The sequence below is a fragment of the Bubalus bubalis genome, chromosome 1, assembly GCF_019923935.1.
Source record: "Bubalus bubalis isolate 160015118507 breed Murrah chromosome 1, NDDB_SH_1, whole genome shotgun sequence".
Lineage (NCBI taxonomy): Eukaryota > Metazoa > Chordata > Mammalia > Artiodactyla > Bovidae > Bubalus > Bubalus bubalis.
The window spans coordinates 142,000,933-142,024,811 of NC_059157.1; the positions used below are offsets into that span (position 1 = coordinate 142,000,933).

Consider the following 23,879-nt stretch of genomic DNA (forward strand, 5'->3'; position numbering starts at 1 on the left):
AGCCTCAATCTTTTCTACTCATAAGATGTTTATCCAAAGATAAACTTGGTCTATTGGAGAAAGAGGAAGATCTTGTCTTTTTTAGGAGGGGAGGGGAAATCAATCTCCCCCATCGTTTCCTTTCAGTAATGCTGAGGGAGGTGGAAGAAATTTAAGAGCAGCAAGAGCTCGGTGAAGAAGGGGGAAGCTTCCAGAGGGCAGGAACCAGGTCTGGGTAGCCAGCTTTGTCCAATGTCAAGTCCAGCAGAGGTGGACCTTCTCGCAGAGGCTGTGCATTCGCAACACATCAACACTGCAGAGTCCTGCCTGGTACTCTCCCAGGGCGGAGAGCTGCCCACATCTCTTCCCCTCAGCCTCACGTACCATGAGGTACTGGAAGCAGCACCTGGAGGCTTAATAGGCCGGGGAGGAGTTGAGAGCGGCAGATAGCAGTGTGTGTGTGTGTGTGTGTGTGTGTACTGGGGGCGGGGGGTGGGGGGGGGACGTCTGGTGAGAGGCTTCTGCTCGGTAATGTAAGGGGTTGGGCAGCCCACGTGACTCCAGGAAGGCGGAGACAGGTTAGCTGGAGGGAGGGCTGAGAGGCCGCGGGGAGGGTGCAGATAGAGGGGCAATCTGAATAATTGAGGAGCCGTTCGGCAGCGGCGGCTGCCTCCTGCTTTCCTTTGCCGCCAGCACCCCGCATCACGGGAGAAGAGACAAACCCCGAGCTGTAAGTGAGGACCGCCAGCCATCAGCCCCGGTAGCCAGTTCATCACCTCCAGCCCTCCGGTGAGTGAACGTCCCCCTGTCGCTGTAGTCTGTCCCCCTCCGTGGCCCCTGCATCCCAGCTGGAAAATGGGATGATCACCTCTTGTTGAATGAACCAGGGAGCCGGAGCCTCCCGGAGCGGGTAAGCAGGAACATGGCGCGGAGGCTGAGGGCGCCCTCCGGGAAGGGGTCTCCTAGAAGGAAGGATGGAGCCGGGTCGGGGTCTCTCCGGCTCTGGCCCGGAATGGGGCCTGGATAGCATCCAGGGTGTGGGGACGCCGGGCTCCAACTGCGGGGCTGCCAGGCAGGTCCGGCCCGCGGGAGCTAGAGGCGGAGGAGGGAGCCGCGAGCAGCGTTCGGGCCGCCCAGGTCTCCACAGACGCCGGGCCCGTCCTGTCCCCCCAGTGCCTTGGCACGCACCTTGGCTCGCGCCGCTCGGTTTTCTCGGCGTCTGAAAGAGTCCAACGAGAGAGAGAGAGATGCTTTTCCAGCCGAAGCCCGAAGGACGGGCGGGAACAATGTCTGCCCTTTTACATTAGAGCAAACTCTTCAAAGGGACTCTATCTGAGCCAGGTGACCTGACAAGGCCATGCGCTCGCAGGAGCATCTGTCCCCAGAGACCGGTGACACACCGGGGGCTACGAGGAGGACGTGATGGGTGAGGTGTCAGGGAAGCTCCCTGAACAGAGGGGGCAACCCCGGGGAGAGGACTCTCACACTTACACCTAAGTCAGAGCCCGCCCCTCTTCCCCATCCCAAAGCACATCAGTGTCCTAAGAATCCAAAGGGCCAGAGTAGGGCAGTGTAGCCTCGCCGGACGCAGCCACAACCTCCTTCTAGCTCTTGAGTCAGCACCCCCCTCTCCGCAGCCCCCCCCCCCCCACACACACACACATGTATTTTGTATTGTGATTGAAAAGTAAGACAGAAGTCGCCGAATGGCTAGAAGTAAAGTGAAAGGTGGAGAAAAGGTGCAGGAATGCTGGAAAAATAGAGCCCTCACCGGGCTATATTTTAGCACTCCACCCCACCACCTATGCTGACTTCGGTTCTTGGAGCTCTTCAACCGAGAGGAGAAAAGGAACCGGCTCTTGGGAGGTATTCTCACCGTAGTGGCAGGGCCGGTCACTGGCCAAAGTTGACCGAGAAACACAGAATGATAACCCACCTCCCCTCTCCCAACCCCACTCCGACCGGAGCCCCCTCCAGGAAGGGGTTCGGGAGAATCCCAGTCCGGAGAGTGGGCCACAGAGAGGACGGCGGGAGCTGTCCGCGGTGCTGAAAGTTCTCCAAGGCGGCGAGATAACACCGCCAAGGGACTGGAGGCTCACTGCTTGCCAACATTTTTCTCCAAAGCAGAAACTGTGTTAGAACCCTCGTAAAGGAAGTCAAGTGGATCAAGTGACCTAAAGAGAGGGGTAAAGGTGCTATGCATTCCCCGTTTCTCTGCCTTCCCCTTCCCCTCCCCCTCCCCCACCCCTGGATTCCACTTGGAAGCAGGTTTTCCCCAATGCTGGGTTGAGGAGCAAGGAGCGGGTGTCACTCTAGGATCCAGCTTTGCTTACTCGAATGGGAACGAACGTGGTGCCTCATTCTGTTTTCTCTGCCTGCGCTGTGAATCTTCCTGTTGGTGAAGTGTTGGAAACACAGGGTGTTGTTCTGATAAACGCTACTGTGGCTTTCAAGAACCAGAGAACTGTGAGGCTGCACAAAGGAAGAGGCTTCATTAACGGAGAGACTAACTAGGCTTTCTATTCCTGGCTGAGGTTTTTTCTCTCTTCAGTACCCTTCTCTCTCCACCATGCGTTATCTACAATGTAAATTTTGCATCCTCTAGATATAGATCTCTAAGCAGTCTTGTATGTTTCTTTGAGAGTCTTTTACATTATGGGCTAGATGAGGAATGAACTAAGCCAATTTCAGGAGGCCGAGTTAAGAGACTGTTTACTTTAAAAAAAAAAAACAAAACCCTACTATTTGCTGGGCCATATCATCTCATTTAAGCTTCACAATAGCTGCTAACCAAATGTATCACAAAGTTTAGAAAACTGAAGTTATGTATCTCAAATCCAGAGCTTGGATTCAAATTCAAGTCTGCTTAATTCTGAAGTCCAAGCTATTTCCATGCCCTTATTTTGGCATTGACTTTGGGCAGTGGTTACTGGAGACTATAGCAAGAATCTGTCAAAGGTAGAGGACCAGCTTTGCTTTTCACAGACACTACTCTCTCTTCCAACCCTTTCCTCTTTAATCTGTTCACCCACCCACTGTCACTAACTCCCACCATACCAACTGCTTTTGTGCATGCTGCTTGAGATACCACTGTTCACACACTTGAGCTTCAGGATAACAGAAACATGACAGAGGAATAAACGGCAGGCTTTCCTGAAGAACAGCAAGGCTTCTGGGAGTCTGGAGAACTAGATCCCACTCATGCTTTCATATTTAGAATTACCCTTGAGTTATAGGGCTTGAAAAACCTTCAAGATCATTAAGCATCATTGTTTTACAAAAAAGAGAATTTGGGAACCAAAAGATGCTTATTAGTCTAACGCACATGACTGAAAAGTTAGGACTGGAATCCAGTTGACATGACTCCAAGGCCAATGCCCTTCCCACTACTCCCATGGTGCCTCAAATATTCTTCCATGCCTTCTCTGATTATCTTTGACAAGAACATCAGCAGGACTGAACTATATTCAGTAATTTGTTGTTTTTGTTGTTGTCATTTAGTTGCTAAGTTGTGTCCGACTCTTTGCCACCCTATGAACAGTAGTTCACCAGGCTCTCTGTCCATGGAATTCTCCAGGCAAGAATACTGGAGTGGGTTGCCATCTACTTCTCCAGAGGATCCTCCCAATTCATGGGTTGAGCCTGCATCGCCTCCTTGGCAGGCAGATTCTTTTATCACTGAGCCACCTGAGAGGCACAAACACTCAAAATACAAGTAGTCCTCCTACCTAATTTTTCTTCCTGTTCTTCCCTCTCTGGTCTCACTGTTCCAGTGTTGGCTGACCAAATATAACTGAGATACCTGACTCACATTCCTCAATAACTGTTTTCCCTATACCAACAATTTGCAAATCAGGATGGTGGTATGGCATTTCTTTACTTGCCTTTATGCTGTCTATATTTCCTCTTCTATGATCTATTCTCAACAAAATAATTTTTCCAAAATCAATTACCCTTAGCATCTTCCTATGTTCTCACAGGTACTTGGAAGAGGCCTCAAAAAGATTTAGGCAGAAATAAGTGATCATCCTAAGTCCTGATATTTATCAATGCTAGGCAGTATGCTAAGTCCTTTCATAAGTCATTGAATTTTCACAATTCTGTCAAATGGATAATTTCATTAGACATGGTCCTAGAGTTCTAGTCCACTCTAACATACAACAGACCTGATACTCTATTCATTTTTGCTTGTTTCTCTTCTAGCCCATAGTAAAATCTCACTTTCATTAATTAGATTTTTGTAGCCCTAGTAATCACACTTGGCAAGATGAAATTTTTATATTAAATTGGACAGTTCTATCCTGCTCCAAAATGTAGAATTTAGGAATTCAAATTCAGTTCAAATGGCACTATTCTGCTGTTTCATCTCTTAATATTTACCATAACATATTCCTCCCATTTATTATTCTTTACTTAAAGATCCCCTTATGCCTTCCTAATGCTATTACTGACATTCTGCTTCAAACCTGCTCCAGAAGCAATTAAGGCATAACTCATAATTAGATACATAACTTCTATTATATCATCACTGGGTGATTCTGCAAGGATAGTGTTGCTGGGTTACTCAGTCCCAGGTACCATAATCTTATACTGTCTAGAACCACTCTATCCAATATGGTAGTCACTAGCCATATGTAGTTATTTACCATTTTAATTAACTAAAGTTTAAATGTTAAAAATTCAGCTCCTTAATTACACTAGCCATATTTCAGCTGCTTAATAAAACCATATGTGGGCACTGACTGCCTTATTGGACAATGCAGATATAGAAAATTTCCAGCATTGCAGAAAGTTCTATTGGACAACATTTCTATAGGAAGTCCTAAAAACATCACAGCAACTGAGAATATGAAATTGGGAATAAGGACTTGGGACTCTGCTTTGAAACTTTTTCCAAGAGAAGAGAAAAATCCACCTGTGCTGAGAACATCCCCCAAAGCCCAAAGATGCTCAAGACAATAAGGCTAGGAAAGAAAAACATGTATCTCACTGAAGGAGCTGAAGCCCTCTGGAGTTTAATTTCACATAGATTCCTTTTTACCATAAAGTCAAATGCTCTATTTTACTGTCTTACTGGCTTCCTGAGTTCCAACTTAGAAATAACATAGCTGTTCTTATTCAGATTTCAAATTTATATATACTTTATATAAGTATCTTATATATATATATTTATCTTAAGATAGATAAATAGATCTTAACAAAAGAATGGATGGTAACTTGAAAGATACTCTTTCAGAAAAAGAGCTGAGATATACTCTCAGCCTGTTGTTGGTCAAGCATGCCATTCTCAGGCAATTGTCGCATATGGAATCTTATTACTAAAGGAGAGCTTAGAGAAACTGCCTACTCCGGTCTCCGGCAGATCATGCTGGCTTTAATAATACATACCACTTTGGGGGGAATCATGGTTTATTCATTTCATGGGAACTCTTTATCTCTTAGAGAGGCCTGGATTTTGGAAGAGAGAAATACATTACCTTGGAGCTGAAAAGAGTTTAATTTTCACTGTCTTCAGCTTGAGGGATTTAACTGATTTTGTATCTCAAGAAATAAATAGAACTGACCGTGTAGCTTTGAAACTCATGCTGGTAGCATACAATCATTCACTTAATCAATAAAGTAGTTGAGGAGTGTCATATATTTGCACAGAAAGGCTGTGGTCACAGGTGTTTGGAACGCCTATAGCCTAGCACATGGGTGCTCAAAAGATATTTGCTGAATTCATACCATTGTTCCAGGTCACTTCATGCCACAAACTCATCTAGCCAAGAAATGAGTACTCCCCGTGGCATTTTCCCTTATCAAATAAAACAGGAGACAGACACAGAACATCAAATCTTACCCTGATAACCACCCTCCTAACCCCTCTGGGGGCATAGATAGTGATGGCCAAGACAGACCGCCACTGAGAACTGTGTCTTGCTGTTTTCCTCCAGGGAACAAGGGACACATCAGTCCAAGAGTGTTTCATTTCTTTATGATGAGGCAATTTCACAAACAATACTTAAATGGAATTGTATGATACTTTTCACTTTTACCTTAAAGAGACATTTATCTCCTTAAGAAATAAATGATTGGCCTTCATGATTGTTGCAGGCAACTACTATTAGTCCTAAGTTCAGAAGGGGCTTAGCTTAAAATGAAAACACATATAATAATTAGAGGAGAGCTGACGACATCACAGTTTGATTGGTCATATAATATTATCCTTTTCCAGGAATAATTGGGCTTTCCTTTAAAAGTTTTAACTGGTGATTACTGACAAAAATGAAAGAAAAACATCTTTCTATTCTAGCAAGTCATTAAGCAAATGCCTGGAATTAGCTGATTCTCACTTGCCAAAGGCAAAATATTCCAACCCAATAAACTGTCCTACAAATGAGCAAGCTGATCTCCATCATCTGTTCATTTGAAAAATTGTTTTCCTTTGTTTGTTTTAAAAATAATCAGCAAATTTAAAAAAACAATTGCATCCAGGTGTTTGAACATTTTGATGACAAAATGTTTCTCATAATTGTAAAGATTTAATTGTTCATTAGAGAAAATCTTTATACAATATATTATTGTGCCAATATTTTGTAACAGTTGCATAACCTAACTCTCTTACTTTGCAAACAGAAAAACTGAGGCTGAGAGTGGTCACTCAAGTTAATAACAGAGGCAGAAGCAAGACTTGAGTCTTCTTTCACAATTCACTGCTCCTTGCATCTTTTAACATCATGCATCTTTTCATTAGTCATTAAAATTTTTATCAATGACTTTAGCCACCAAAACTTTACCAGAGATGCTAAGAGTAGGAAAATGAATGTATCTGGATTTCAGATTATTTCCCTTGTACGCTGGTGTGAACTACTAGTCAAGGATAGTCAACAGGTAGAAATTTCATGGCTGGTATTATAAGGCAGAAGAAAAGCATTCAAAACTTCAGAATCTTTGTTGCCAAGAATTTGAACAAGGATTTTACTTCTCTCACCTTCATTACCCAAGAAATTTGGATTAAATAGTGTTTCAGGTCCCACAAGCTGTAATATTCTATGGTTCTATGAAATGAGGCTAAAGACTTGAATATGCTGTCTCACTGAGCCCAAAGAATGAAAAATAAATGAAGGATTCCTATTTTTACATCATTATTTATTGGAAGCTCTGACATGTCATGACATGTCATGCTAGTATTTCACCTAGTAACAGCAATAATAATAATGATCATGATCATGATAGCAGATACCCTTACTCTGACCCTAAATGTTGGTAATGTTATTATCCTTTTTTTACAGATGAAGAACTGGATCCTAGAGTACTTAAATAACCTGCCCCAATTCTTATTTCTTCATGGCTATGCTGGATCTTCACTGCTACACATGGGCTTTCTCTAGTTGTGGAGACTGGGGGCTGCTCTCTAGTTGCAATACTCAGACTTCTCATTGCAGTGGCTTCTCTTGGTGTGGAGCATGGGTTCTAGGGCGTGCAGGCTTCAGTAATTGTGGTGCATGGACTTAGTGGCCTTGTGGCATGTGGAATCTTCCCAGACCAGGGATAGAACCCGTGTCCCCTGTGTTGGCAGGTGGATTCTTAACCACTGGGCCACCAGGGAAGTCTGACACTTCCTCTTTGAAAACCATTAGTCTCTCAGATAACTGATGTGAATCATTTTTAGGCCACAACATACAAGCCCCTTCTCTGGGGAATTTTCACTTTACCTACATTTTCTGGCTAGAAGAGCAATCACAAGGTGAATAGAATTTCAGGTTTCTGGTTCTGATGAAGTTACATAGGGATCTGTATTGTCTTTCTGCAAGATGGCTCTTGTCCTTTTGTAAGTTACGCCATTGATCAATTGTTTCAGTAGTTCAGTACTGAATGTTGTTGCTTTGCACCATGCTGCTTTTCCCAGAATACATGAACTGCCTGTACTGCCAGAAATGAATGAATGCTGGTGCAGGATCCATCACCTTTTAACGCTACAAATGTCAGCCTACCACATCTTCACTGTACAGTAGAGTTTTCTGGTTTTACCTCCAGGTTTTTTACTCAGAGTGACAATCTAGACAGCTTTTAAGGCAGAGAAGGAGAGCTTCCAGCGTGTCATTTCCTAGTGATGGGCTCCTATCAAAAATAAGACCAAAATTTTCAAAATCATGTGTAGAATTCATTTTCTTCTCATTAACCCTACCTTAATACCAAATTAGTCAAATAGAATACATCACAGTATCTATCTACCTCACTGTGGATTTTAACATATAGTAAATCTGCTCCTCATATCACAAAAAGGGCCGATAAGATACTCCTTGTGAACCATAAAGTCTTTACAAAGGAAAGGATGGATTTTCCGTCCTTTCTGTTCTTTTCAAAAATAGCTCTCAGGTTGCCAACATCCAGTCCTGAACCTGACTTTACAGCTAAATCAAAGTCTTTAGGGTTAAGATCTTAGACCTAAGCTTGCATGTCTAGAAAATGGTTATTAACAATAAGGGATGCTTCCTGGTTCCTTCTAAAATCAATAGTTCTCAAACTCAGGTGCTATCTCACTACTGCTGCTAAGTCACTTCAGTCGTGTCCGACTCTGTGCAACCCCATAGACAGCAGCCCGTCCCTGGGATTCTCCAGGCAAGAACACTGGAGTGGGTTGCCATTTCCTTCTCCAGTGCATAAAAGTGAAAAGTGAAAGTGAAGTGCTCAGTTATGTCCAACTCTTCACAACCCCATGGACTGCAGCCCACCAGGCTCCTCTGTCCATGGGATTTTCCAGGCAAGAGTACTGGAGTGGGGTGCCATTGCCTTCTCCGGCTATCTCACTAAAGGGTATTTTATTTTTAATTCTTACAAACACTGGGTGTAGGGGGAGGTATTATCACTGGCTTTGGCAGCCTGGGATCAGGGATGCTAAATATCCTGCATCAGCAGGACAACCCTGCACAATTAAAAAAAAAAAAAAATCCCACCTGAAATGTCAATAGCAGTCCCCCTGCATTGAGAAATCATGCTCAAAGTGAGATGCTATTCCAGCTTCCTAATTACCCAACTGATACAGAGAATTTACTTTGGTATCCTTCCCCAGATGAAACGCAACCAATGTGAAGTCTACAGCAGCTCAGAAGCATTACTGGGATTTCAATAATTTTATTGAATTCAGGGCTGGTTCATGCCCTGAATCATGAAGTCTATTGTCACAGCTACAAGAAACCTCAGAAATCACCCCAAATAGCCTTCTCCCTTCCCTATGTTTTAAAGATGAAGTAATTGAAACCCAGAAATGTTAAGTGACTTGCCTAAGGTCAGCCAGCAAATTAGTGACAGGACCAAGACTAGAGCCCAGTCCATCCTCTTTGTTCATAGCATTTTGCCCTGCTCTGTACTGCCTTCAGGAATTTTATTCATCCTTGGAGCACAATCCAGTGTAACACACAGTGTGATTATTAAGTATTTATGAAGCTCCAAGTTTTCCACTGCTCACTATTGAGATATGGTTCCTTCATAACAACCAGGTAAGAGATCAGATCCTGGGCTACTTCTATACAAGAGCATTCTTCTTAGAAATACAGATAAGCAGCATACCCAACACATGGGCACAGCATTCTTCCCCCGCCTCACACACCCTCCCCTGCCTCCTCGTTTCAAACTGCCAGAGATTATAGAGGCACAGCCTGAACAGAAGGCATCTTAATCTCCGGTGATTCTGTAAATAATATGCTGTTCATGCTTGCATATAAACGATCACAGCCTCTCTACTTTCCAGATGAGGGAAACTTCAGAAAGATGGAAGTTGCCTGCACACAAAGCATGTCAGAAAGAGGATTTTCAGATTCCAAGCACCAGCTCTCTTTGTAGCAGGGTTAAATTTTTCACCCATCTGCACATTCCTAATTATTTATCCAGGCTTATGGTCTTAAATTTCACCTCACAGTCAAGTTAGTTTGTGCATATTTAGATTCTGAAATTGCTTATTTCCTACTTTTCATTCTCTGGCCACCTTTCTTCCACCTCTCATCCAATATACATCCAATAGAGATCATCTAAACCAATCCACTCAATTTACAAGAGATGAAACTCTATCTCTGAAAGCCAGAGAGGCAAAGCTGCCAGTTCAAGGTTAGATTCTCTGACTCCCACCCCCATGCTTTTCCCTCCACACCAAGCTGCGACTTTCCAAGGGTAGGTAAAAGAGCATCTTCCCACTCCCCACACACCTCCCATTCATTGACCAACCCCATAAGGATGGATGGAAATGACTAACTGCACTGTGCTCTGATGCTTATTCCAGGACCTTATTTAGAATATCCACAACTTAGTATCGCTCACTTTGTATTGATCCATCTATCATATTAAGAAGCTGGTTATAGAGGACACTTTCTAGTCCAGAGGGTATATATAATCAATATCATCAAGGCAGAGATCACCAGAGAAAACTGTGCTCGAGAAAAAAGAGGGCATGATCCATGGCTCCCATCACTTGATAATGGAGCAAAGTTCATCCTGCATTCACTGTAAATGGCAGGTCATTGGATTCATAATCCCAGAAAGCAGATAACTGGGTAAATGTGTAGGCTTAAAAGAGTAAGAAAGTTAAAAAAGACAACTCCTAAACCATGTCTGCTTTAGGAGCAAGGTGTTTTTCCTGAATTGATCAGCATGTGTTCGTGCTAAGTTGCTTTAGTCGTGTCCAACTCTTTGCGACCCAATGTACTGTAGCCCACCAGGCTGCTGTCCATGGGATTCTCCAGGCAAGAATACTGGAGTGGGTTGCCATTTCCTTCTCCAGGGAATTGATTAGCATGATACATTTAATTTAATGTACACAAGGCTTACAATAATAGGGTTTTTCTTTTTTTTAGAAAATCAATGAAACATTTTCTATTTAAATTCATTCTGAAGAATCATTTAAAAACAAAAACAGGTGGTGTTTCAGTAAAAATTGCACTGAAAAGAGAATTGGTGAAGAAGTCTAAGAACCAGCTTCTCAGGCAGGGCTTCATACGGTCGTGATTGTCTCATCGTCTGACCAGGCTTATTAGGTTTAGAAACCTGATTTTATCAGTTCTATCAAAAGTCTTCTAGCTCTGCAGAGTCAAGCCATGCTCCCCAAATCCCAAGAGACTGACCTGATAACTAGATGCCAATACAGTCACTTCTAATGTAGGATGCTTTCGAGTACTGCCCAGCTCATTCCCATCCTGGTATTAGGATAGTAAGAAAACCGAACAAGTCATAGAAGATGACTTGAGAGCACAAGATCAGGATCAGTGGAGTTGGAGAAGCAGTCTCAGGAAATCTACCATCCACCCTGAAACAGGGACTAGAGAATTCTTCCAAATTCCACCAAGAACACCTTTCAGATTTCTGGAATATTGGGCCCTCCAAGTGGAGGATCTTGTTTCCCCTTTCTCTAGTGTTAGAGAAACTTTGGAAAATTATTTCAGTAGAAGGTAGACTTTAGCTTCTGTGCATCCCTCATCTTCTGTTAGGATATTATTTCATACATGTTATAACTTCTTAACTCATAGCTTGTCTTTTTTTTTTTTTTTTTTCATAGCTTGTCTAATATTTAGTTACATTCTAGTCTCCTTTAGGGAGTTTTGGTAGATGCCCCAGTTTAACCACCAGTCATGAATAAGTCACCCTAGTGGTTGGGTTATTTCTCTAAGGGGCAAATCTCTTGTATTTTGTGCATATTCTATTTATTCCGCTTCTCAGAGGGTGCTGTGATCTGACCTCGCTCTGAGAGCACTGGGTCTGGTGTATCCTTGTCAGTAATCTTCATGTGTGGACCCTGACATTTGAAACTGTATTCATTAGTCACTCTCAACACAGAAGACATTCATGGGGTGACTATGACTCATCCACAAAAATGCCAAAGGAATCAACTCTCAAAAGGTTTTTTTTTTTTTTTAAAAAATCAGACACCATTGTTACCTCTGACAGAGGTCAAACAATCATTTAACTATTTTTATTCTCCCCTTGAGCAGGCTAGTTATCCTAGTTCCAAGCAGGCATAAACTGCAACAGACGGTCTGGGATTCATCTTAAGTTCTTTCCTAGTCACACAGACTTTTGACACACTTTCTATTCCAGCATCAGAACATAGAGGAAGAAAATATCTGAATGAGTATAGACTGTTGTGCCAGAAATAAGTTCCTAATATAGACAACTAAAACATGCCACCATAGAACTTAACTGTCAAAACAGAAACAAGACTTCTCCATTTCAGTACTGTCTTAGTGACTAGCCTGTGTTCTTCTTTTCTGCCCCCAAGTCTATTCCAAACCAGTTGTAAATAAATATTATGGTGTCAACACAGTAATACTAGGTATCTGGGGAGAAACTTCAGTTGAGCTTTGTGATGTCGTCTCTTTACACACGTGATTCCAATATGGCAAGTTACTGAAGTCAGGGATAATTACATAGCTACATCATAATACTTCTGACAATAGTCACAACAGCTCAGTTCAGTTCAGTTCACTTCAGTCACTCAGTCGTGTCCGAATCTTTGCGACCCCATGAATCACAGCACACCAAGCCTCCCTGTCCATCACCAACTCCCGGAGTTCACCCAGACTCACGTCCATTGAGTTGGTGATGCCATCGAGCCATCTCATCCTCTGTCGTCCCCTTCTCCTCCTGCCCCCAATCCCTCCCAGCATCAGAGTCTTTTCCAATGAGTCAACTCTTCACATGAGGTGGCCAAAGGACTGGAGTTTCAGCTTTAGCATCATTCCTTCCAAAGAAATCCCAGGGCTGATCTCCTTCAGGATGGACTGGTTGGATCTCCTTGCAGTCCAAGGGACTCTCAAGAGTCTTCTCCAACACCACAGTTCAAAAGCAGCAATTCTTCAGCACTCAGCTTTCTTCACAGTCCAACTCTCACATCCATACATGACCACTGGAAAAATCATAGCCTTAACTAGACGGACCTTTGTTGGCAAAGTAACGTCTCTGCTTTTGAATATGTTATCTAGGTTGGTCATAACTTTCCTTCCAAGGAGTAAGCATCTTTTAATTTCATGGCTGCAGTCACCATCTGCAGTGATTTTCACATGTACTCATTTAATCCGAGGAGTAGGTATATTTATCCCAATTCTTCATATGAGAATTATCAATTTTAAATGACATGCCCAAGGTCTCAGAGCCAGATTCAAATCTGTGCTACCTGACACCAAAATCCTCCCCATTCATACTATTCACCCACAATTTTCTTAATTAGTTTATTTATTTTAATTGGAGGATAATTACTTTACAATATTGTGATGGGTTTTGCCACACATCAACATGAATTAGCCACAGGTGCACATGTGTCCCCCAGTCCTGAACCCTCCTCCCACCCCACTCCCCACCCCATCCCTCTGGGTTCTCCCAGAACACCGACGTTGAGTACCCTGGTTCACACATTGAACCTACACTGGTCATCTATTTTAAATATGGTAACATACATGTTTCAATGCTATTCTCTCAAATCATCCCACCCTCGTCTTCTCCCACATAGTCCAAAAGTCTGTTCTTTATATTTGCATCTCTTTTGCTGTCTTGCATATAGGGTCATTGTTATTGTCTTTCTAAATTCCATATATATACATTAATATACTGTATTGGTATTTCCCATTCTGACTTACTTCACTCTTTATAATAGGCTCCAGTTTCATCTACCTATTCAGAACTGAATCAAATGTGTTCTTTTTTATAGCTAAGTAGTATTCCATTGTGTATATGTACCAAAACTTCCTTATCCATTCATGTACTGATAGACATCTAGGTTGCTTCTATGTCCTAGCTATTGTAAACAGTGCTACAGTGAACATTGGGGTACATGTGTCTCTTTCAATTCTGCTTTCTTTGGTGTGTATGCCCAGCAGTGGAATTGCTGAATCATATGGCAGTTCTATTTCCAGTTTTTTAAGGAATCTCCACACTGTTCTCCATAGTGGCTACACCAGTCTGCATTCCCTCCAGCAGTATAAAAGTGTTCCCCTTTCTCCACACCCTCTCCAGCATTTACGGTTTGTAGACTTTTTGATGGCAGCCATTCTGACCAGTGTGAGATGAAACCTCATTGATAATGAGTGATGTTGAGCAACATTTCATGTATTTGTTAGCCATCTGAATGTCTTCTTTGGAGAAATGTCTGTTTAGTTCTTTGGCCCACTTTTTGATTGGGTCATTTATTTTTCTGGTATTGAGCTGCATGAGCTGCTTATATATTTTGGAGATTAATTCTTTGTCAGTTGTTTTGTTTGCTATTCTCTACCATTCTGAAGGCTGTCTTTTCACTTTGCTAATAGTTTCCTTCATTGTGCAAAAGTTTTTAAGTTTAATTAGATCCCATTTGTTTATTTTTGTGTTTTGATTTTTTTTCCATTACTCTGGGAGGTGGGTCATAGAGGATCTTGCTGTGATTTATGTCAGAGAGTGTTCTGCCTCTGTTTTCCTCTCAGAGTTTAATAGTTTCTGGTCTCACATTTAGATCTTTAATCCATTTTCAGTTTATTTTTGTGTAACTTATCCACAATTTTAAAAGTCTCTCTGAGACAGACTGACCCTGATATATCTTACCTGAGCACACGGATGACGAGAATGGCTCTGCAAGCGCGCTAACCTTCGTGGCCTTATCCGAGGAGTTAGACCCAGAGGTCCAAAGGTTTCACGTGGAACCGTGAAAAAGTTGTACTTTTTCTAGGCCTCAGTCACTCCATCTAAGAAAGATAAATAATAGTGGCTCTTTAGTTATTCACTCATTCAACAAATATTCTAAAAACTGAAGTGACAGTGGAAAAAAACACAGGTTAAGAGTTGTTAATAAAAATAGGAACCCCTGTTCAGGTTATTGTTGCTAAAATAAAGATAATACTAAGTGCCAATGGCCTAGGGTATGTGGAAGACTGCATTCAAGATCGTTATGGGTTAGTTTCTTAATCAGCAAAGCAGTTTGAAATCTTCTCATGTATCTGTCAAATAAAACTACAGGCCCAACTGACCAACATAATGCAAGTTGTTACTTATGAAAAACAATAGCCTGGATCCTCAAGGTTCCTGTGAATGGTTTCTGAAGACAAATTTGTCCTAAGCGATGAACAATACATCTTTAGACTTAAATTATTACAGAACTTCAAAGTGCCTTTTCATTTGCCTAAGGAACTCATTTCTTTCAGTGAAGGCTGAGATTATGTGATTACCCAAAGCAAGAACACAGTACAGGAAGACTAATAATCTATGATGGGAGAACTGATGGCAAAAGAGATATTTATTAAGCAAACAGAATGGGCAATTTGAAATGAAGGGAAGTAAGGCCATTTTGAAAGGCCATTTTGTTCAGTTTAAGAAAATTCTTAAGTTTAATCTTGCTGATGAACTAGAGAATGTTAAGAAAACACTGAATGAGAGAGTAAAAAAGAAAACTTGCTGTTCAGTTGCTAAGTCGTGTCTGACTATTTGTGACCCCATTGATTGTAGCGCTTCAGGCTTCCCTGTCCTTCACTATCTCCCGGAGTTTGCTCAAACTCATACCCATTGAGTCAGTGATGCCATCCAACCATCTCATCCTCTGCTGCCCCTTTTCTCCTCCTGCCCTCTATCCTTCCCAGCATCAGGGTCTTTTCTGATGACTCTTCACATCAGGTGGTCCAAGTACTGGAGCTTCAGCTGAAGTCAACCCACAAAAAGGAGGGGGAAGAGATGGCATTCTTCCTAAAGCACTTTCCCTAGAAAGGAAGAGTTGAAGTGGGAAGTGCAGAGGCGTTTGCTGGGCGGTGAGAAGTGAGATGTGTTTCCTTCCCCTCAATCAAAGACTTTACCGTGTCCCAGGCTTGAGAGTAAGAGACATCGCACACATAAATAAGCAGATGGCTCTTTCTTCAGTTCTGAATCATCCAATTTGTCCCCAGTTTTCAGAAGTCACTTGGCAAAAGGCATCATCATGAAGCCATCAACTAATGATTGCAAATTCACCAAGCCTAGAAGCCTAATTTATACACAGGAAACTACTTGGACTTTTAAAGTAATTTTCTCCTGTTAAGAAAAGGGACATCCAGCCTTTCTTGGCATAAAAACAAAACAAACACAGACTCAAAAAATCAAGGGGGAAGCACTGGCATTAGAAAATGAAGGAAATTTGCCAGCCTAATCTCGTAGCTTAGCTTGTTTGCAAGGCCAGTTTCCAGTCAAAAAGTAGGATAATAGGAGTTGTAAACGGAATGTTAAAATGTGATTTATGACTGGACTGTGTCATATCACTCAAGGTGATCCATTTTAACTTAACTTTAAATATCAAAGCAAAGTTCTCATGTTGGCTTTTTTTTGTTTGTTTTTTAATGAACTATAAGGAGGTCCTTACTGGAATTTATTTGCTGCTCAGCTGCTTGCAGTTTTTTGGAGAAGTGTTTCATTACAAGCTCGATGGCTATAAGATTAGTAAAACTCATCTCTCCTGGACCTTGAATGCTGAGCTAAGGGGATTAAGCTTTAAGCCACAAGCAGTGGGAGCCACCAAAGGTTTTAGTATGGTGAAAGTTGTGACCAGAAGAGTGACAGAAGGTTCTGGCAACAGTGAGTGGGATAGCTGAGGGAGACAGAGAGAGGAGGGAAACAGAAAAGTCAAGTCAGGAGATTGTCAAAAACATTCAAAAGAAAGAGCATTTCATAGCCGCAGAATCAGGGGCCATTGTTATTTCTTGGCTGGTGTTAAATCATGTCGCCTGGATCTGGAGATGAGCACAGGTCCCAGGACTAGGGCTCAAGAGCACCTTCTCCTTGACTTTACACCTGACCCACGCCCTCCCCCTCCTTTCTGTCAGCTGACTGGAACCCCTCTCCACTTATGGTGAAAGGGTTGGTGGGGATGGGCTGGAGTGCAGACAGAGGTAAACCAGAGGAGCTTTGCCTGCCTGGAACCAAGACAGTGCCAAGAAGGCCCCACGGGGAAGCGAAGCAGGGGTGCTGGTTTCAGGCCAGCCTCTCTAGCAGCGTGTGCCTCACCTCGCACAGGTTTCTTTGCTTTTCTGGGCCTGAGATGCCCCATCCTTCAAACAGAAAGGCTACTGTGGATGATTGCCATGGTTCTTTCCAGCTTGAGAATTTATAAAATCAGCAGTGTGTTATTAATTTAAAGATGCATTTCATGGACCACATTCAATTCAGTTCAATTCCAGGGTGGACACTGTGCAAAATGCCAAAGGGTTTAATTTCCTCCTTTTATTCCCCACCACTCCATTTCTTGTATTTTTCCATTATTTTTCAGATACAGTAGTTTTCCCCTGTTCTTTTTTTTTTTTTTTTTTTCCATTTTCTGGTGGTAGCAGGGAGGGGGCTGTTTCCATAAGACAAGACACTGGAATCATCTGTTTATTGACAGGACAAGGGACTAGCCGGCCAGCTCTTTCTCACATCATTCTGCTGATGTCCCGTAGTCCTGTACCAGCAGGAAGAGGAAGTTGAACTTAACCTCCCTTCTGACTTTTGTTTTTTAATCACTGCTTTCTCTACCAAGCTGCAGGCTTCCAGATGTTCTAGGCAACTCTCCCTCACTGCCTACAGGTCAAGCAAGATGATTGCTGTTACCCACTTTTCCCTAGGAAAACTAATAAAGAAGGAGGCTGTTTATACTGTCTTGCTGTAGTTTAACTTGACAATAATTAATACGCATGTGCATATGTACACACACAGCCCAGCCTCTTGAATGCAACTGCATCTGTTTAACCTTGGCCCACTCAACTCTAACCAGAGCAGGGCCACGGAGGCCTCACTCCCAAGGAAACGACTGAACCCTGAATTAGTCACCAGTCTTTTAGTCCCCTGAGCTACTATTCCATTTGAGAACTATCAAATACTTGTCTTGCTCATCTCAGTTGAAGCTGAGCTCAGCTAGGATCTGCCCTATTTTACTGCCCCACCCCACCCCCAACCCCAGCCCAAGGTTTTCAACCCCTGACTCAATATCTCACTTCCTACACCAGCCTGGTTAATATTCTAAGCACAACTTTGTCACTTCTAAAGAAAGAGAAACAGGCCAGCAGAGGAAGTGAGAATCTATTTCTTCCAGTGCTCACAGCCTAAGGAGGCTAGAGATTTCCTCCTAACAATCCAGGATTCTGCGATGAGAACCAGGTTATTGGGTAGCTAGAAATACTTCAAAAATAAAACACTCTATACCCAAGAGAGGCCTATGTGGTTGTACATGGAGCCCAAAGCTGGAGAGATGAGGAAAGACTTTAGTTACCAAAAAAGTATTATAGAAAATGTAAATTATTATTAAAATTAGAGGGAGCAGTTGATCCAGCCCCATCTCCTAGAGCAATAACAATAATATCTGTATTTTAATCTAGTACATACCACGCATTTCATATACATTAACATGAATTAGCACAACAATCCTAATAAGGTGGGCATTTTTATGCTCATTTTTTTTTTTAAAGAAAAGCTCTTCCTTGGTGGCTCAGATGGTAAAGAATCTGCCTGCAATGCAGGAGACCTGGGTTTGATCCCTCAGTCAGGAAGATCCCCTGGAGAAGGGAATGACAACGAATTCCAGTATTCTTGCCTGGTGAATCCCACTGACAGAGAAGCCTGGAGGGATATAGTCCATGAAGGTTCCCAGAGAATCAGACAAAACTGAGCAGACTAATACTTTAGATAAAGAAACCAGGCTCAGAAAGACCATAACTCTAACACAGATCTGTCTAACTTCAGAGACTAGAGATGATTACTTCTGCAAAAATAAACTGCTGAAACTTAAACTTGGTAAAATAAAACCAAAGCCAGTGTACTGGAGGCAGACCTTTTGGGTCCAGGGAACAGCAGTGTGACCCTGGGCACATCCTTTAGGTCACACTTTCTTGTCTATGAAATACAAGTTTGGGATCCAATCATTTCTTCCAACCCAACACCAGGGAGTGAGCTTTATAGTCCCTGCATGTCTCTGCCACAGGAGCCAACAGCTAAAATCTTAGCTCAGCACCACAGATCTCTAACAACAGGAAGTGCCACTTCAAAGGCTCTGGAAATGACTCAGAAAATCATTCTGTTCTCCAAAGAGAACCTATAATTTATACGACTGTGATTATCCCACCGGTCAGGGCCTAGGTAACATTCAGCATTCCATTCCACGGCACTCTGACAACACTGGAGACAGGAGCTGTGCTCAGTTTTTTAAATACATGTGTTTAAAGCAGATAGTGACTCAAAAATGAAACAGAGTAAAAAAATCAATATTACAACCCACACATACCTCTTATGTGAGAACCCATTACAAGAATATGTCAATGGCAGGGAGGGCTGGGGTTATTTACCAGCAAGGAGTCTTCATTTAATAAAAGGAATCACCAGGATTCCTAAATAGTGTATGTTTATAGTCTGCAGAGACTGAACTTGATGGAGAGATAGACACTAAACCAACGGTGACTGAATACAGATCAAAACCAAAGTGAGAACATGCGTTATTTAAATTGAAAATAAGATATCCTGTTTACAAAGGTTTGCTTTACACATAAGTGTCAGGAACCAGTGTTTGCTGAACGGATGTGAGTGTCCCTTTGGTATGGCAGGAGCCCTCTAGGTACAAATCTACATAGAAGGGCTGGATGCACACAGGTGAGGGAGGGAGAAAGAGAGGTGGAGGTGAGATGTGAGGGAGCCTCATTTCTGCTTAGAAATGCATCATGGCAGTAAAAATTGTATTGACTTTAAAAAAAATGGATGTTGCTAGAAAAGAGGATGATATATGGTGCAATTCTTCGAGTTAAACAATCAAAAATGAACCTTTGTCTAAGCCATCTAGAATATCAACAGGGCTTCTTCGGTCAGTATGTTAACCATTAAAGAGAGTTTAACAAACAAAAGCAATATTTCTTGTAGCAAGGCCGGCAATAAGACAATGCTAGCATAAACACCGTCTCCCAGGAGGAATCCGGAAATCTTATTACTGCCTTTGTGGTTTACCATGTCCTGACCCACAAACAACAAAACATTACCAACAACACACTGTGGATCGCCTTTTAAGGTCTATACCCCCTTTTCATGTGGTATTTCTTATTTAATCCTCTTCACAACTCTTCAGGGTAAGCAGAGCCAATATATTATCTTTGTTTTGAAGACAAAGAAACAGGTTCAGAAAGGTAGACAGATTTGTTTAAAGATATACACTTTTTCTGTAACAGGTTAATCTAAAACCCAGGACTTCTGACTCTTAGTCCAATGCTCTCTCCACAATACCCCAATAGGATCTGAGGCTTGGAGTACTCTCTTTCATAGGCTTACGTGGAAGGCAGCTCATATGTTTTGTGTGAAGATACAGACACAGCAATTTCCTACACTGGGAAGTTTGTGAATCAGTAAACAAATATTTGTTGCAAGAAGTCTGCTCGATCATATATTAACCCTGAAAAAGACTAAAAGATGGGCCATGTCCTCAGGGAGCTGATAGCTGTGAGGCCTAGACTGTGAAGGGACTTGAAACCACAAGATGTATTATCAAAAGTAGTATTAGCATCAGTTAAGCCTCAGAGAATGAAGAGGTGAATCAGAAGGGAAAATGGGAGAATGAGGGGAAGAAGGGTTAGTACCCAGGACAGGGCACTAATGCTTAAGGACTTGAAGGCCCACACAGGAGGGACTGTAGATTTAGGCCCACTGGAAGAGGGGAGTTGGAACTGAGATACCTACACAGATCTAGGACTTTCAAAGGACCTCATCATCAGTGAAAGGAAACAAAAGAAAAATCCTACTCACCACATCAGTGATCATCAAGGGAGCTGGTCTCTGCCCAGAGTTCTGAATACAAAACAAAAAAGGCTTGCATGAGAAACCAAAACCTTAGCCTTTCCACAAAAGGGTGGAGTCTAGATTCACACTACTCACTCAGTATGAGAATTCCAAGGCTAAGAATTTAACATAAAAACTGGGCCACAAATACCCATAAGGCACTTTTCACAAAGGCTTCCCAGGTGGCCCAGTGGTAAAGAATCTGCTTGCCAATGCTGGAGACAAAGGAGACATGGATTTGACCCTTGGGTCAGGAAGATCTCTTAGAGGAGGAAATGTCAACCCACTCCAGTATTCTTGTCTGGAGAATCCCATGGACAGAGGACTCTGGTGGGCTACAGTCCATGGGGTCACAAAGAGTCAGGCACAACTGAGCAAGTAAACAACGAGAACCTTGCAGAAGAAAAATGCAAAAAACTCTGAAAGGATACTTTGACCACACAGGCCAGATGGGATATCCCAGACAAAATAAACTCCACTGAAGTTTGCTCACAACCAAAATTTTAAAAACATATAAAGAAATATTCTCCAACGAGTCAGAATGGGTAACACAAAGAACTGGAGATTATCCCAAAAACCTGAGCATTACTCCAATTAAATTCTCTTTTGAAGCAAATTTTACATTAGCTATCAGAAGTAGAGAGAAACAGCATGGGAGGTCTACATTTGCCATGAAATTTTAGTGTTTTCCATTTCAGGTTCTGAAAACCATCCCTCTTTATTTTGAAGATTCTGTTGGCCAAATAAGTTCAATAGCTGTAAGTCTCCATGACACCATGATAAAATGAACTTTAAAAAAGAAAAGAAAGAAAAGCCACAGATCTAGAAAAGATACATTCACTGTATCTAACTAACAAAGGATTAGTATAAATCACATGTATTTTAAAATTCCTACAGATGAATAAAAAAAAGAAACAACACAATAGAAAATGGGCAAAGATTAGAAACAAGCAATTCACAGAAAAGGTAAAGAAAAAAAGCCCTACTTAACAAATTGAATAATCAGAGAAATACTTAACAAATTAAACCCACTGAAGTCTTTCTAAACCTATCATTTAAGCAACAATTTTAAAGTCTCATAACACTAGGTGTTGATGATGATGTGCAGAAACAACAAGTCTTACATATGTCTGATGGAAGAACAAATTTCTGCAACCACTTCAGAAAGAAATTTGGCAATATCTTGTAAGTTAAAGTTACTTTACACCCCAGTAACTCTAAGCACACATGTGTAAGGAGACGTACTTTGCCAACAAAGGTCCATATAGTGAAAGCTATGGTTTTTCCAGTGGTCGTGTATGGATGTGAGAGTTGTACTAAAAAGAAGGCTGAGTGCCAAAGAATTGACACTTTCAAACTGTGGTGCTAGAGAAGACCCTTAAGAGTCCCTTGGACTGCAAGGAGATCCTAAAGGAAATAAACCCTGAATACCCACTGGAAGGACTTGATGCTGAAGCTGAACCTCCAATACTTTGGCCACCTGGTGCAAAGAGCAGACTCATTGGAAAAGACTCTGATGCTGGGAAAGATTGAGAGCCAGAGAAGAAGGGAGTGACAGAGGATGAGATGGTTGGATAGATCACTGACTCAATGGACATGAGTTTGAGCAAATTCTGGGAGATGGTGAAGGACAGGAAAGCCTGGTGTGCTGTAGTACATGGGGTCACAAAGTTGGACACAGCTTAGCAGTTGAACAGCAACAATTCAGTAAGAGATTACACCTGAATTATAATAGATTACCTAGACCTAGAGACAGATTAACTTCAAAATTAAAACTCTGAGTGAAAACGTTAGTTGATACTATTTTTAAACATTTTGAACACATACAAAACAATCTATAAGGATACAACTTATGTGATTTAAAAAATGTTTAAAACATCTGTGGGGATGATGAATATCATCTCCAGGATAGTAGTTACCTCTACAGAGAAAGAAGGAAGCAAGGCAATAGAAGAGTCTTAGCTATTGACTGGTACCTTTTATTTATTTCCAGAAACAAAGATCTATAGCAAAATTGGTAAAAATCTGTTAAATAGGAGCAGTTATCATTTTGCTTTCTAAACTTTTTTTTAAAAATAGTTTTATTTATTTATTTCTGGCTGTGCTGGTTCTTCATTGCTGCACGGGCTTTTCTGTAGCTGTGGCGAGTGGGGGCTACTCTCTAATTGCGGTGCATGGGCTTCCCATTGTGGTGGCTTTTCTTGTGGCTCCTGGGCTCTAGAGCACAGGCTCAACACTTGTGGCACATGGGGCTTAGTTGCTCCACTGACATGTGGGACCTTCCCAGATTAGGGATCATTGGCAGGCTGATTCTTTACCACAGAGCCACTAGGGAAGCCTCTGCTCTCTACACTTTTGCCTATGTCTGAAATATTTCATAATGCAAATTTTTTTGATGTTTTATTTAAAAGCTGACGCACCGTGCCTAGCCCTATATCAGAGAGCAAGATGGCCTCAGTGAGGTTGGCAGGGACTGAGAACAGTTTTCCTAACCATTACTGAGAGAGAGTAGAATTTAGAGGTCATGGTCCCGCGGAGAGAGACGAGGAATGAGACCATAAGGTATACCAGGCAGGGCTCTCACACACCCCTACCAGCCCAGTTGGATCAGGGCTTATTTATTCAGACAGGAGACCCCAGCAGCTACAGCCACAGGCGCTTTGTCTTGGAAGGAAGCTCCTAGTCCCAGTGGACGATTCAACCTGGCCAGAGGGTTGGCAAAGACTGAGCTGGTGCTTCTCACCTCTGCAATGCCAGTTTGATTTGGTTGCTAATTATACACTGTGCGAGACCGGAGTCCCACCTAATAAAGCCAACCATAGTGTGGCCTCCCAAATTCGAAAGAGGGGTGGGTGGAGAGGAACTCTGCATGTTATCAGTTGAATCTATTTGCTTGTTTTATAACCTAGGTATTACAATTAGTAGTTTTTTTAAAAATCTATGGCATTCACTTAAAACAGGACTTAATCAATATCCCATTCTTGAATCAAGCAAACTAATGAGTGTTCATGGGTGAAAAAATTTTTTCTAGAAAAAAAGAAAGGAACAAAAAATATGCTCTGAATGCTACATCTCTTACATGAAAATAATTTTTAAACTGATATAACAGTAGGCATGTTTAAGTGACAGACTATAGTCTTCCTCCTCCTGCCTAAAATTTTTAT

General features: G+C 42.0%; 1 protein-coding gene across 1 annotated transcript in view; it reads left to right on the forward strand.

The window, feature by feature from the left end:
• Positions 1-481: 481 nt before the first annotated feature.
• Positions 482-23,879, forward strand: part of SLC7A14 (solute carrier family 7 member 14) — a 110,463-nt gene continuing 87,065 nt past the window's right edge. Inside the window, exon 1 of the mRNA XM_006055309.4 lies at positions 482-768. The gene's annotated coding sequence lies outside the window, so the exon portion shown is untranslated. The remainder of the gene's footprint in view (positions 769-23,879) is intronic.